Genomic DNA, 17,039 nt, shown 5'->3' on the forward strand with positions numbered 1-17,039 from the left:
TTCTAGCCTTTGAGGTAGAATTTGAACAAAATTAGCATAAAATGGGAATAAGGCAAACTGCATTCTTTCATGCAAAGTGCAACCCATTCCTAAAGAGTAAACTAATATAGGATTGCATTTATAATGGAATATGTGAGTAAGAGTAATGTTGGTCTATGTCAAATAAAAACACAGAGAATGGTAGAAATTTGGTTTCCAGACCTATTTATTAAATTGCTCCATAAACTAAACTCTCCTGCATCTGTTGCAAGATGGCAAGATTATTAAAGAAGAAATACATTGTTAAAACTTTCTTAGTACTGTGAAGAATGAAAGATTTCCTTCTTTTTTTTTCCCTTTTCTGCCCTTAGGAAAAATCTCACCTTGGTCAAAAATTTGTTTTTTTATTATAAACCTAAAAAGTAGTTATATAATGTAACATTCTATGATCTTGTGGCTTTTTCAAATACAAATATTTGTTTAAGACAATTTTACTGAGAAATGTTGATAAGGTCATAATAAAAAATAGTTTCTAACATGCAAATAATATTTTAAAACAGGTCTATTCAGAATTTCATTTCTCTCTATTCGGTGCTCACGCCACTATGATTAATTGTACAATAGTAATGTGTAATAATATAAGCACAAATCACACAGTGAATAATAAAGATGCTGTATTATTGAATAGTTCAGCTGAACACTTACAGTGTGAAGAAGAAAGAGCCACATTCTCTTTTCTTTAATAAAGTGTTCAATGATTGAAGTTCTGGGCTCAAACCTAGGTAGACAGATATTCAGAATGAGCTGACAGAGCTTCAGCAGTCCAAAAAGGCCACATTGTTTTATTCGTGTATTAATAATTGATCCACAAGTGGACCTGTGAGTTAATAAGCTGAGGAAACTTTGGAACTAGGCATAGCTAAAATGGTTGGTTAATATAAGAAATATTTCAACCTTTCCTCCAGCACTGAATGCAGTTTGCAATCAATCTCTTGGTTCTGAGGTGTGTCTTCCCACTATTTTCATGAATATGAGCCTCTGAGGGTTCTAGTTTACTAGAAAAAAAAACCTGAAATGTGGTAACAGAGTCAGTTATCAGGAATTTTACCAGAATGAATGATACATTGCCAATCACACTTTTTGGAAAGTCCATGGCAGAACACCAGTAGGCTATACACATACCAGCAGTTCCTCTACATATGAGGAATATTTATTAAATCTATATTTCATATATATATACTTGCCTCCTTGTTTGTCAAAGTGGATTTATGGGTGATGGTTTATTCAGTCTGGAGCATTTAAGCTTTGGAGAGGAAAATAGGTTGAAAAACCTCTTTAGCATTACAAGAAAATATAAATTTAGGACCCTCAGAGCAATTGCAGTGGTATATATCCTGCCTTTGGTCTTCTTTTCTCCAGCAAATTTACTGTGGCCTGTTATGTGACAGTTGTAGCAACTAAATTACAGTAGCTCTCCATTAAATAACAAAGATATGATTGGTAGTGTACTTTACATTCTCAAGGCAGTTTTCTAACCCCCTAAGTGGATAATTGTCAGTTATTGCTTTTAAACTGTGAGTGTTGCATGGCTTTATTAAAAGTTTCTGAGATCCAAAGACTTATGAAGCTAATAGCAATATATACAGGAGGGGTGTGTGCACCACTCTGCTATAGGGAAGAACAAAATATAGGAAAGGTTGGGAATATATGCCAAGCTCTTGATGGAGTCATGCTTGTGCCTTCTTCCTCAAGTGCCTCAGCCTTCAGATATCTGTGGAAGGGCTAGAATTTTACCTGGAAAATCTTGTTGATATTATTCCTCTCTTTCCTCACCAGATTCCTCCAAAAATTTAACCAATCAGCAAGTAACATCTATTCTTAAGTAGCTTGTTTGAAGAGACCTGAACATGGAAACAAGGAGGCCAACTTATCAGATAAATTCATCCTGAGAAGGTAAAATATCAGTGACATGTCCACAAATATAATTATAAACAGAAATTAGTGAAATGCAAGAACACCTGATGCTGCAGATTGATTCTAGGCCATTCACTAGCTTTGACTATATAGCCCACTGTGTGATCTCCAAATTCATTGAGTGAATAATTATTATTCCAAAATAATAAAAGAGTTCCTATATTTTTCCTTTTCCTTATTTAAGATATTAGATAATATGCATTAATTTTCCCTTTATTTTATTTCTTTTTTTCTTTCTCCTTCTTTCTTTCCTTCTTTTTTCTTTTTCTTCCTTCCTTCCTTCCTTCCTTCCTTCCTTCCTTCCTTCCTTCCTTCCTTCCTTCCTTCCTTCCTTCCTTCCTTCCTTTCTCTTTCTTTCTTTCTTTCTTTCTTTCTTTCTTTCTTTCTTTCTTTCTTTCTTTCTTTCTTTCTTTCTTTCTTTCTTTCTTTCTTTCTTTCTTTCTTTCTTTCTTTCTTTCTTTCTTTCTTTCTTTCTTTCCTATATGTTGCTGTTTCTGGACTAGAAACAACTCACTTTACAATCCCAAGTTTTGCTCTCTTTTCTGCCTCCTGCAATCTTTTACTGGCAGGTGTCTTAACCATTACAACTCTTTTGCAAAGTAGCTTTCCAATCCATAGTCCCTTACAAGAACAAAGCTGATACTGTTGTAGCTGTTAGCCATTCAGGGGTTCAGCAAAATCAGAAGGAAATAACTTCCTGATGTAAAACCATCAATTTAGATTAAAGGAGATTTAATGTGGACTATTCATGTCATAGCCACTCTAAGCTACCTCTCTACGAATCACAAAATCCCAGAGTGGGTCAGGTTGAAAAGAACCACAGTGGTCACCTGATCCCACTTCCCTGTTTAAGCAGGGTCATTCCAGAGCACGTGCCACAGGATTGTACCAGATGGCTCTGGAATATCCCCAGCGAGGGAGACTCCACACCCTCTCTGGACAATCTGTTCAAATAAACTGAAAAGTAAAATTTTGTTTTCATGCTCAGGTGTAACTTCCTGTGTACCAATTTCTGCTGTTCCCTCTTGCCCTGTTGCTGGACACTATGGAGCAGACCCTGGTCCATCCTCAAACCCCTTCCTGCAGACCCCGAGAGACATGGATGAGGTTCCCTGTCAGTCATCTCTTCTTGAGTCTGGACAGCCCCAGCTCCCTCAGCTTTTCCTCCCAAAGAGGTGTTCTAGCCCCTTCATTATCTTTGTTACCCTACAGTGGGCCTACTCCAAGAGTTCCACATCTGTCTTGTCTCAAGGAGGCTGGAACTAGACACAGTGTTATGTGTCTTAGCACCCTCATTTGAATAAAACAAGATGGTTTTCCCTCAATCCCTTGCAGGGCTGTCTTTGAAATCTATGTTAAATTCTAATTATCCAAGTGTATGCTTTTCTTCTCCCCGATGTAATGAGAAGATGGGGTCATCTTCATTCTTCTCACTTTCTTTTTTATTTTTTTTTTCTTTTGGTAAGAAACATATTTTATGCATCATATAAATCATTATTCCTCAAATACAAGAAACTGTCACCCCCTGCTGTTACATAAAAATATGTGGAACTCATTTACTGCTCAGCTGTGGTCAGAAGTTGCATCAGGGAGACATGCAAAAACATAAAATTATAAAATCACAGAGCTTGGAGTTTACCTGAGTAGTTCAGCTTAGTGAAAGCCCAGTTAAAACACTGTTCCAGGAACTGTTTGTCAAAGTTTTACATATCTCCAAGGATGTAGCTCAACGAGCATTTCTTTCTGGTAGGTGTGGGATTAGAATTTATCCTTACATCTACCCAGAATTCCCTATGCTCCAGGTTCTCTCCATTGCCTTTCCACCTTCCCATGTGCATCTTCAAGAACAGTCTGTCTTCATTTTCTTTACAGCCGCCCATCATGCAGTTGTAGATGACCATGTCTACAGATCTCACTTTAATTTTCTCTTAAGTCTGAGAAAGCATAGATCTACAAGACTTGCATCCTCATAAGTACTATTATCAGTAATATTGAAATAGATATAAGAGGAGGGAGTCATCAAGAGAGTCAGAAGAAAGACTATTTTTTTTTAATCCAAGTTTCTTCCATCTAAAATAGTCCTAGAAAAGAAGTGACAATACATATCATTGGGGTTTCAGAGTTTTAATCAATATTTGACTGCACAGAAATGTGACAAGTAGAAAATGCAATTATTTTTTAGTACGATATAACAAATTTGAACAGTATGACTGCTTTCACTACTGCAATATCCTCTGTACCAGAAATTTTTATTCAATAGAACTGTTTTGGCATGGTGAGATCATATAATGTTAGACATGGATCAAGAAACAGTGACTTCAGTATATCCAGTTTCAGAAACTACTTTTTACAGACTTACAAAGAACATGCTCCATTTCAGGAAAACAGCAGGCCTACTGAATTGATAGAGAATTCATTTCTCTCTGAAATTACTATCTTAGCTCTTAAAAGTCCAGACGTTATCAATGTTTCTTTGGCAAATCTTCTGGAGAAATATATATTTTTAATAAAGGTATTTTAAAAGTTATCTGTCTGACAGCTGAAAGAAAACAAGACAGGATAAAAAGAGGATGCAAATATTGTCATGTAGGCAACCAGGAAATAATGATTCCGTATTTCACACAATGTAAAAATGAACCAATGAAATAATTATGAAGCCAATTGAAAACAATATTTAAAAGCATGTCATTCTGTTATGAAATTCACTGCCATATTATGGGGTGGTAGCTAAAGCCAAAAATATATACAAAAATTTGTGAAGGATAAAGGCATTACTGTCTATTGATTTAATCTGCTTGGGAAGTTTGTTGGACGAATGTAGAAACTGAAATGCTATAGCAGGGAAACATTAGTTCTGTACTTGCTCTGTCTTTAACACTCTTTTTATTTTGACTTTTTTCCTGCTGATCATTTTCAGAGGCAAGATATCAGGCAAGAAGGGCCCTCGACTTCATGTGGGATGACAATTTTTCCATAATAATAGCTATAATATGGCTAATTGAAAGACTGCCACCTCTGGAATTTGCTAGGACAATGCTGCAGTCTGGCTTTCAGTCTGTGACCATGCAGGCCATTTGTTGTCATGCAGACTCCCCAGGATGATGTGATAAACAGCAGCGCACACTGGCGGGAAATGCCACACCACAGGAGTATTCCATTGACAACCACTTGCAGACTTGGACAAGCATGCGCCATACTCTCTCCCAGCCATCATGATATTGAGGGAATTCTTTTCTATAACAGTGAAAAGTATTAAAAAATATGACGTGGGCTCTGCATGTCCAGATTAAGACAGGGAAGAAAAGCGGGGGGAGGTGTAGAGCTCACCTTATATTGACATCAGAAAACCAGGACTTCTTTTTCTCATTTAATTCACACAGCTTGGTGTGTACTTTGTTCACTAATCCTGAACCTTATGCATGTACAAAACCCTTGCATGTATAAAACCCTGGTAAATCTGATGAAAACATGCAGAAAACTCTGCAAAGTCAAATTTCTGAGAGAGAACATGGTGCTGATAACAGGCTCTAACCCAGGTCACAGCCTCAATCCCCATATAGGCTAATTTTAAGTTAGACTCAATGATCGTTATGGGTCCCTTACAACTTAGAATGTTCTGTGAAATCTGTCAAGTTTCTATCCCTTTTAGCCACAAAAATAGTGGCCTCAGTTCTGTTCATAGTAGGATAGATCAAAATGAGCACTACTTGGATTTGAATGCTATGGGTTTCCCATCTAAAATGTGGATTTTAAAAAAGAAAATTAACCTTGCCAAGCATCATTACATGACAGAGTTACCAAGAAACTCTCCAGAGTCCAACATTCATGATTTATGAATCTATCTGAGTTCAGACACCTGGAAAATAAAAAGCATCGTGGTTAGGTCTTGTACAGTTTGCTAGTACATTAGTTATAATATTGTTGTCATTGAGAACCACATGTGTAGTTATGCAGTGGAAATAATACTTATTTCTACCAGAAAATTTAATTCAGATCCTATATATTGGTAAAATCTCATTAATTATATCAAAGAAAAGGGTGGGACGAAATCCTAGCATAACTGTTTGGCTAAGGAAGTTTACCTTTAAATATATGAAGTTTAATTTGATAGCAAAACAAGTCTATCAAATCCAGAACACTGATTATTTTCTATTCACTTTTATATATCATATAATCATTATTACAGATTTATCTAAGAATTTTCCAGTAAAAAAATCTGAATATATTTTGTCTACTTAAGTTTCTTATTTTAATGTGTACAAAGTTTATAGTAAGTTATAGTCTATGCATTGGTGATGTCCTTCGCAGGTACATAATACTGTAATGTATAATATATTTAAGAGTGAGAAGAATATTAACTTCTAGAAAAGGGTGGAGGATTAAAAAAAAATAAATATATATATAATAAAAGTTATCCATAAGTACTGGGAATAGATCAGACTTTTGCATGTCTGAAGGACCTAGCAGGAATACTGCACTACTGACTAACCTTACATGACTGTCTGTCAAAGGGGACTTTCCTGGGACACTTCCCTCTTCAAGGCACTTGGTTCTGATACCTACATGTGTTCTAACCTTCAGTTATCAGAATAGCTGCATTTCAAACAGTGAGCACAATGTACTCCAGTAGACAAAAAATGCTCATGTCAGCTTTTACAAATCATTTTGGTACTTCACCATCTGTGAGAGATGAAAATGGAGAATGAAAACAATGAATTGTGACAAATAAGTGTTTATATTTCTCTTTTCATAAAAAGTAAAATAAGAATCCTTGCAATAAGAATATGTGCAGAGGTCAGGTCTAGATATTATTTGAAACAATTAATTGTTTCAAAATTTTAATCCATTTACATTTGGATGCAATTCATTCTATCATCTCTTCTCTGAACATATATCACAGGAAAATTATTCTGATGCAGATGAACCTCACTGAAAATCTTAATTTTCTTTAGCTTTATATTTTGTTTAAGTTTTATATGAATTGATTTTGTACCCATCTTCACTTTCCCTGTAGATGTTCAACCATTGTCTATGGTGATGCTTGTAGTGCTTCCTGAGGAGTTCAGACTAGAACACTTCCTGACAAAGAAATATTGCCCTTTAATTCTCTGGTGGAGAAGGATTTGTGCAAATCTAAATAAGTACCCTTTTTTGCTAGGCAGAAATTTCCAAAATTGCATGAGATGTAAATTTGGAAATGTTACTCATTTGCTGACTAGCACCTGCTGTGTTTTCAATATACAGGTCATGACTTGCAGCAAACCCCACAGAATTACTGAATACTCAATCTTTTGAATCTCATCAGAGCATACAAGCACATAAGTGATCATTGTTGCTTTAAAGAGTTGTTCACAAAACATTGCAAAAATAATACAATTTTTTGAAAAAGCAGCAGTTTTGTTGATTATCCATCATTTGCATCACAATCATGGACAAATTTCACACCTCCATTCATCGTTGACTTTAATATTTTGCACCAGTTATTTAGGTTCTGGGAACATTATCTGAGAAATTAATTTGACCTATGAGCAATGGTTGTAAAGAAAGGAAAAACAGAGTTGATGACAGCAGTCATGATTTTCTGAAACAATTTTGGACCTTATATTTGTGGAAACCAATGGGACTGCTCATATGTTAAACAGTGTTCAAGCAAAATTTTTTATGTTAAACAGTGTTCAAGCGAAATTTATGTTCAGAGGACTCACAGTTCTTTTAAGATTGTGTGCTACAGACCTCCTTGTGTGCTCAGCTTGCAGATGCTTTGAGCTTATTTCAGCCCTAACAAAAGAATCCTGGAACTTGTGCTCAAGTTATAGCAGTTTACACTTTTAGCTTGACTATATCTAGTTCAAGCCTTAAATGTCAGCCAAGATGGCAGCTATTACGTAAGTGGGGATTGAAAAAAAAAAAGACCTTTTAGAAGCAAAAGCATAGCCTTTGCAATGCTGAATAAATCAAGCTTTTTGGAGAACCTTGAATGTACGTAATTATACAGTGATCCATGTAATTATTTGGCAACATACTAGAGGGGAAAAGTACATTCGCTATTGCACATTTGTCCCTTTATAACAAGGTGGAGATGAAACTTTGTAAAAATTCTCTACTATTTTCCTTTTCTTCATTACAGCTACAGCTTTTATGATTGCCCTTGGATGTATATCCCCACTTTTTTTACAAATTATTCCTAGAGAATTCTCAGTAATTTCATATAGTACCCTTCCTTCCCAATATGGAAAATTTTGGCTATGTATTTTCTTTTCCAAATGTCATCATCTAGCACTCAGTGAATTTTACTTATGAAAAATTACTCAGATGTATTTTCTAGTGTTAGAAATATAACATTAAATTAATGGAAGCTTGCATTGTGATAAGTCTCTTGCATAAAAGAGATCAGTTCTCAATAGAACAGGGCTCTAGATAAGATGATCCATTTAAGCTAGGTGTTAACTGAGCAACATAAGTATATGCAGACTGATTAATTTCCAATCAAATTACAAATCTCAGTGTCAGTTTGTAACAAGGTTCAATTAATTAATTTATTTTGTGTATGCATTCACTTCTAACCTGGTTCTCAGACAAGAAGTGTTGGACTGAAAGAGCCATTCAGTTTCCTTTCAGATGTAAAAATTATTTACTTTTTAAATTTTTTTTGGTATATTCTCTATCATAGAGAGATATTTTGGGTACCACCATAATCCATATATGTGGGACTTTTCCCTCTGCATAGTATTATGTTTAGGTCTAACTCTAATTTCTTAAACATCCTGAACAATTCCAAAAGGCTTCTCTTTCATTATCTCTTTTCATAGTTCCATTGCATTAAGGGGTCCTGAATTTTCACAGCAAAATGGAAGATGAGACTTCTCAAGAAACCTAGTTATTCACATAGGTCTTCCAGCTTGATCTAAGTTCTTCATAGTTACTTCTTCTAGTATACTTCTACTACTTGCTAGGAAATATTATGAGTTACAAACAGAGAGAAATGTTTACTCAGCTATAATCATGAGTGTAGGTCAATGACTAAGGTCCCCAAATAAATTAATAGTGCTGGAATAGGCAAGCACCCCTTTGTGGACCACAGATACCTCAGGACAGTGAAAATAAGGATGAAGGAGCCTTTCTTGGCTACTTTTCTAGCATAAAAAATCAAATGCAATTTGTCCAGATTAGTGGGCTTAGGCTCTTTCTGATTATCTGGTGCCACAAATATGTGACCCATGCCTATACTTCTGATTTGTAATAAATACATTTGCTGAGTCCAATAGTTCAGCAATTTGTACAGAAAATTAGATATAATTTGCCCTGAATACAAACTAGTTTATCATCTAGTTCAAAAAAATGCCAGGCAGTTCAGCAAATAACTACAACATCTCTGCAACTGAATCAGGCTGGGGACCAGGTTTCCTTGATGAAGCTTTCTGTTGTCTGCTTCCAATCCAGACCCTTCAGTGTCTTCAATTTCCGTAACCTTCTATATATCCTCTCCAGCTTTCCTCCACATTCCTTTTCTGAGTCCTATTGCTTCCTATCCTCCCTGAGAAATTCTCAGTATAAATAGAATGCCAAATGAGCTTGTTTTTCTCATCGAAATCAAGGATATTGATGCAGACTCTCCCACAAGTGTTACCATGAAGGGCTACATCTGCCCTCTCACTACCTCTGTCCTAGCACTTGCAGAAGTATCAATGGGTTAAGGATACTTGTGACATTTAGTGATCTGTCTAGAAAGCCTAATAAAGAGATGGAAGAGAGATGGAAGTACTGCTTTTTTTTTTTTTTTTTTTATTTGCTGTATATCATTTGTCAATGCTCTCCTCTGCCTTGCTGCCCAGTGACGGACACAAATGGCTGCTGCCTGTTCCAGTTAGCCCAAATAGCCAATAGGAGCTTTGGAGTTCTTAAACAAGGCTCCCTCTAGGCTGCTTTCAGCCCCATCCCTAAATAAAGTTAAATAAAATTTTGAAATATTATACAGAACATTTTCTCTTAGGAATGCCAAGTTGATACAGGAAAGCTGTGATCTTTTTTCTCTCTCTCTTGTCTATATTATTTTTATTTCCTTTTCCTTCCTCCTCCCTCACAACCTCCTTTCTACCACCTCAGCCCCCCTTTCTTTCCCTCCTGATTCTCTTCTTCTTTTGCATCTGCTCCAGGCTTTCATTTTTTGGTTTCCCCCTTCACTAGCAATACAAATATCTCCCCACCCACTCCAAGAGCACTGTTATGCAAAATGGGTTTAATTTCTCTGGACTGTGTTGTAGAAGCTTTTTGCTGCATTTTAAACATAAATTACAAACAAATAATTAAACATTTAGGTTTAAAACTAAAAAGAGTATCTCACAGAATAGTTATCTTTTAATTTGAAATAATAATAGGGCTAAAATATCCTTAAAGTGATGCTTTATGGACTATGAACCCCACAAGATTTCTGTGGAACTGAATGGATGGGGAAGAAATAAAAAAAGACATCCCACCCCTTTTCTAGGTTATTTTTTTCCCTATAATTGCCAATAACCCACTATTAGGCTTCAAGGACAAAATAACTCTTAAACTGTCTAGATATCACATCAGAACTAGTCTTTTCCCCCCTGGCAGCAGTTTGGAAAGATGATTCCTCATGGCACCTGAAGTCTATAATTGTCAGATCACTCATTCCCATGGAGAAGTCCAGGCAGGTGGTATCTGCTCTGTGATTATTTTTCTTCTTCTTTTTTTATTTATTTATTTTTTATTTATTTATTTTTTACCTGGTTTATTTGCTGTCCCCAAATGTCAGATGTGTTACAGAGGAATACCTGTATTTTGAGGAGGGAAGGAGAAGGATATTACAATGGGTTAACTCTAAGCTAGTGCAAACAATGCAGGCTTTGACGTTTAGATTCTCATTTCCAAACAGAGGCTTCTGTGGGTTTTGTGATGTGTAGAGGCCCCAAGTGAGAGCTGGGTCTCCATGTGTGAGGTGCTGTACAAACACTTTAAATTCCCTGACTAGAAGATCTTGCAGTGTAAGTAAAGAAGACCAGGGAGAGGCTGGAGGGTAAAAGCTGAATGAGCACAATCTTTGTTTTACAGCAAACAACTAAATTAAATGGTGTCCCCAGTGGGCTGAAAGAAATCTGAGGTAGAAATGGACATTGAACATCGATTACCTGAATCTCAGTGTTTTGCTCATAAAGCAGTTTAGTCTTCAGGCAAAATCTGGCCTCTGGTTTGATCTTTCAATAACATTCTTTACTTTCTTATCATTTTCAGAAGCAATGGGCTTTCACACTGATGCATTGTAAGGTAGACCAGGCACAAAGGAAGAACAGTTCTCTGCCCATTCATATGCAGCCATCCCTTGTACAGAGCACAGCAGGTATATAACAGCTACCTGGCCACTCTACAGAGAATAATGAAGACCGTGTTTAGGAGATACCTGGGTAGAATGACTAGCAGGTGGGGTCTAAACTTCATTCTTGAACAGAAGTGTTATCAGATTTTTAATGATCATAGGGCAAACAAGGAACGTACGCAGATTCCCTCTCTCTTTTTCTCTGTGTGCATCTGTGTGTGGGTATAAGATCACGTCTGTCTCTTGCAGTTGGGCCATGTCTAGGAGAGTGGAATAAGTAATCTCCTAATAGAAGATAGTAAAAACCTCCTTAAGATCAAAGGGTAACAGTTTGTGCTTTTTCTTTCACCTGCTTTCTTTTTTTTTTTTTTTTTAAGCAAAAAAAAAAAAGAGGGGGTGTTCTATTCTCAGCTTTACTGTTCAAGATGGGTGATTTGTCTCGTAATTGTGTTCACTGACTGTAGCAGATGGATTCATTACTAGGGCTGGTCAGAAATCTTTCAACAAAATGTGTTTTTCTGTGTGTGTGTGTGTGTGTGTGTGTGTGTGTGTGTGTGTGTGTGTGTGTGTGTGTGAAAATGATGAATCATCAAAACTGAAACTTTTCATGAAGATATGGCAATGCAGAGGAAACTTTTCTCACAGAAGTTTTTTCAGCTCCCCACTGGGGCTTGTGATTAAAACCAGAGAAAGAGAAAGCTTCTCATCTTGGGATAGCCCAGAAGATAGGATGTGTGGGCACTGGGGTTTTGACTTTCTCTTCTGATTTTTATGAACTGTTTCTTTTCTCATGTTGTGTTAATTACTTTATCATTAAATTATAAATTATTCAGCACATTTCCTTTTATATATATATATATATATATATATATATATATATATATATGTACACACGTGTGTGTATATATAAAGAAACATAAACAGAGTATTAGAGTTTTAACAAGTAAAATTGAGAGAAGGATGATGGTCTGCTGAACATGGCTAAGTGAATGCAGGCCATGTCCCCTATTAAACCCACCATATGCTTTTTTTTAAAATAGAAAAGCATTTGAAATCTTCAGCAGGAACAGCTTGCTCATTACAAGCCCTTCTTCTCAAATCCACCAGTTCCGGTTTGTTTCCATTTCAGTAAAAATTACCAAAATAATCCAGAGGGACTAATGCTCTAGGAAAAGTCTTGAAGGCAAAGTCACTTAGCTCATGACCACAGCTGAGGAGTAACATTTTACAATGAAAGGAGGTCATGAGCCTAGTTATCTACTCATGTTTATACCCCGTAAAGACTTTCCCCCTCTGAGTGTTTGTTTAGCTTGTATATAAACTATTGCTGATTGTACTGCTGCCTTTGGGATCCAATCTTATGCATGACTTACCCTGTGCATAAAGAAGTTTGTCTTGGACCTCCTTAGCAAATGTTCAGTCTAGACTGTAATCAGCACAGAGAGAGAGACACTTCCAGCAGGAGCTACAGCCAGCAAGAGGCCTATTTGGAAGACTGACAGGACACCAAATGTGTCTTTTAAATAGGGCAAGGCAGCTTGCTAATGGGCAGGAATTTGGCCCTGAGGTTTCAGCATATGACAGCCATGTAAATGACAATCCCGCTGTAGCAATGGGAAGAGAAAATCAATAACACTGCCCTATCAGTGGGAACAATAATAAGGAACAAATAAAAGACCACTCTGGAGCACGACATTAGACTGGGATTTATCTGAAACAGAGCAGGAAGGAAGAGAAGGGAAATATGTCAAAATTTATTTCCTAAAAATAGCATGGAGGTCAATACAAAGGCATCTCAGTAATGGAATAAGAGCAAGCAGATGACTACGAAGTTGTCACCAAAGGTGAGATAAAGCTTGCCAAAGCAAAAAAATAGTCCCAAATTATGGCAACAGTCTATTCTATTTATCCATTAGCAGCTCTACTTGTTCCCTTGAGCTTTTCTTCCAGAGCAGTCTAGAGCAGTTGAGCATTTTCCATTTCTAGACTCTTTCTGCAGTGATTTGCTTCTTACTTAAAAATATTATCACCATATGAAAAAGGAACCATGAAACATATAGACATATAATCTCCTTGCAGGACATCTGACATGTCCCATTTTTTCTCTGGACAATTAATAATGTACAAGGAGTACATTTTTTAAGTTGGTTACCACATTGCAGGTCACATAGGTCCACCAGTCTGTTAGCATGTCTAAGGTGAATACAACTACACTAAAAATTTGTTATTTTGAATTGCAAATAAGATTTTATACCCATCCAGTTAGCTTCTTCTCCTTTGTACTGGTTTCTTGAGATCTGAAAAAAAATGTATATTTTCTCCATCAAGGAAGTTGAAGTTCCTTTTATTAGTCCTTTATACCACCTTTTTCAAACTGTTTTAAATTCAAATAACATCATAAAAAATATGTGATATATTCTATACAAACTTCTCACAATGGTTTTCATCTTAAAAAAAAAACGTTTAGATTGTGAATCTTTGATTATGTCTTTCTCACAACACCTTGTATGTTCTTTTGCTTACCTGCATGCACATATTTATATGATGCAATGAGAAAGAATGGGAGGTTTTCATGGTCCATTGAAGTTTTATGAATAAGATCAGATCACAGATAGAGAAACACCTATTTACTCTTTAACTTTTACTTTAAAGTCAGCACAGGACTCATCACCCTCCTTTTTCCCCCAGGGTATATTCTTATAGTTATATCCAAATTTAAATGTCATAAGGTATTTGGCTTTCATCCATGTTATCTTTGTGCTATCCCATTTACAGTTAAGGGTGCCATCTAATGCTTGATTCTCTTCTATAATTTTATGTATTTATTTTGGCAGAAACTTATTAGTATATTCTGTCAGGACAAAACTTTGCACTATTTGATCACTCCTTATTTGCATTTTTAATAGTCCCCATTAGACAGCCTCTGAACTAATTAGCCAAGCATCTGTAATAGAAAACTCCTGTTTCTTCTTTTCAGAACTAAGAAAGACCTACTAGGACAATTAAGTAATAAGAAAAAAATGATGTTAAGGTTGCCAATAGAGTAGCTGCCATAAATCACTAAAGTAATGACTTTCAGCTCACAATGTTTAAGTAGATAAAAAATTACCTCACATACTAGTGCTGTGGTCTACAAAATAGACACCCCAGATTAAAAAATGAAAATAAAAATTTTATGTGATGTATGTGGAATCATTCAGGTTTTGTTCACTGGGAGGAAGAGGGGGCATTTAGTCTTTAAAATGCAAAACCTGTCAATTTTCATTTTATTTATATAACTCTAAAAATTATGACTTAAATATCAGTGAAAGTTATTAAATTTAGGGTTTTTAGCCTAATCTTTAAAAGCCTTGATGTGATTTGTTCTCTTTGCTTTCAACAGAGGCATTTGGTGCCTAAATCACTTCAGTCACAGATCTTAGGATTGTGATTGAGTTGCCCAAACACTGATCTTTTGCATTAGATATCATAAATTATCCCACCCCCATTCAGCTACTGCTGGAAAATGGATTAAGGGCATTAGGCATATGCATTCAAGCAACTGATTCTTGCCTGAAGTGATTTCCATTGCTTTTCAGAACTAAATTCAGCACTTCCTTTTCTATCATCCAGAATGACAGAAGCTCTAAAGAGTGGGATTTTTTTTTTGTTTAAGTATCACTATCAACTTTTTCTTCAACAACTAGAACATTATTTTGCCAAAGCAGTCTCTTTCAAATGTAACAATTCTGAGGCACTACTTCAGAAAGACAATCACTAGAATGGAGAAGTTCCATATAACAGATTGAATCATTAAGGATGGCAAGTACCCAAAATAAAAGTCAAAGTAATTTCATTGTGAGTTTTCCATTAACTTTTCCTGCCCTACTGGAATTTCAAAATTCCTAAAAATTAACAAAAATAAAAACAATTACAATTGAACAACATTTACAATTGAACAATAACAGATGTTCAAAATTCTCCATCAGTGGGAAACTGTTGGTTTCTTCACTTAGAGGGTAGTCAGTCACTGGAACAGGTTCTCAGGTAAGTGGTCTCATCATCAAGCCTGTAAGAGTTCCAGAAGAACCAGATTTTTGTTTTGCAGTCCAGATGCCTCAAAACAGCTGTTGGTGTTTTAAAATCTTTGCTTTTTTTCACTATCTTTATGTCCTCCAAATTTCTTTACCATTACCTAACAAAGTCAAACATAATTTATAACATCAAATTTATACCAAAGGTCATATTTTCTTTTTCATTTTTAGAAAATACATTGAAAAAATCTTAACTAATATGTCCTCTGCAAAAATAAATGGAGCAAAATAGTATGTTCTAAAAATCTATAACAGTCTTTTAGTTTTTATTTTTAACTTCTACTAACTGAATTATTGATTTACCCAAGCAGTCCAAGATTAGATTTTTGTACAATGAGCATGAGAACGGCAAAATTTAGTTCCTGAAAATACATAGCATCTTGCTTTACTTACATCCTTTACTACTTTGAATTTAGTTAATATCGTAATGAAAACAGTAATATGCTTAGAGAGATGGAACTAAATAATGATGTAGTTATAAAAATAATGAAACTATCTGATTACTTAAAGCAAAGAATACTTACATTTAAAAATGTGCTCCTTTTATGTAGCTAAGTGCCATCAAGAGACAAAAAAATCTTTAAATATCTTTTACTCTAGAAATAGTATCACCATATTATCTACAGCTCTGCATTGACTTGCCATTAAAAAGTACCTTAGACTTATTTTTCACCTAAGTTTTCTTTAATTTGTTTTTCTTCCTTTATCTCTTTGTAAATTACAAGATTCCTCAAAAGAAACAAGCATGAAAAAGCATTTAAAGAAGTTCAGTTTCAGGAATCACGATAACATTTTTAATCCCCTGATTTCAAAAACAATTCCTGAAGGAATTTTGAACATGGCTCTGTACTACAGTTAAAAAAATAAAGGAGAAAATTATTTTGTTTATTTGTTTGTTTTTATAATTAGGAAAGACTTTTGTTTCTCTCTAAGCTGATCAGTTTGAAAATCATATTGGAAAAATAATGCAACTTCAAAATCCTGGTTTAAAGCTCTTGGCTATGCCAAGACTATACCTTTGCATATATGTTGAGGTTTTTACCCAAAATTTTCCTGTTGGACTGTTTTAGTCTGGTTCTTGCTTCTTAAAGTACACACTGCTCTTAAAACACCTCTGGTCAGGCTTTCAGCACTAAGTTATTGCAAGATTCTTTTTGGGTATGTCTGCAGCAACCTAAAGCAAACTTCACCTGCCTGTGCCAGCCATTGTGACACTGAAATCAGTATGAATGTGAACGTACTAAAGTAATTCTGAAGAATGACTAGAGCCAAAATTTGAGCTTGATTTTGGAGAAGAAAGGCTGGTGAACTAGCACATTTTGGCTGCCCATTACACCGCCTGCTAGGAGACAATAACTTTACCAAATCTTGCCTGATGCAGCCAAAAAAACAATGACACAGAAGCAGACGTGTTTGTTTCTTATCAGCAGGGATCCTATTGCTGCAATCTCCACTGTGACTCTAGCGCTACCCGTCAAACCATTGCTCTTGCTCTATCGCCAAGCAGCTTACAGAAGGCAATTAAGTATTGCATAGGCATTTGACGGTAAACAATTATGGAACTTAATATCCTGTAGCTCAGCGGGGGGAAAGACACCTCCTACACTGGCTGAGCTGGTAATCAATGACTTTGACAGCAGAGATCTCTGTCTCTGAAAGACAAATGAAGCTATTTCAAC

At 35.7% G+C, this 17,039-nt stretch overlaps 1 long non-coding RNA gene across 6 annotated transcripts in view; it reads right to left on the reverse strand.

Moving 5' to 3' along the window:
• Positions 1–4,061: 4,061 nt before the first annotated feature.
• The window catches only part of LOC146763796 (uncharacterized), a 51,006-nt gene continuing 38,028 nt past the window's right edge, over positions 4,062–17,039 (reverse strand). For 3 of the 6 annotated variants that reach the window (XR_014951627.1, XR_014951629.1, XR_014951624.1), the window contains 2 exons: positions 10,701–10,748; positions 4,062–5,809 (listed from right to left, as the gene is read on the reverse strand). This is a non-coding gene — a long non-coding RNA (uncharacterized LOC146763796). Of the gene's footprint in view, positions 5,810–10,700; positions 15,336–17,039 lie in introns of all 6 variants that reach the window. The other 3 variants (XR_014951625.1, XR_014951626.1, XR_014951628.1) reach the window with 2 other exon arrangements.

This window comes from Lonchura striata, chromosome Z, assembly GCF_050655825.1.
Source record: "Lonchura striata isolate lonStrDom1 chromosome Z, ASM5065582v1, whole genome shotgun sequence".
In the NCBI taxonomy this organism is placed as follows: domain Eukaryota; kingdom Metazoa; phylum Chordata; class Aves; order Passeriformes; family Estrildidae; genus Lonchura; species Lonchura striata.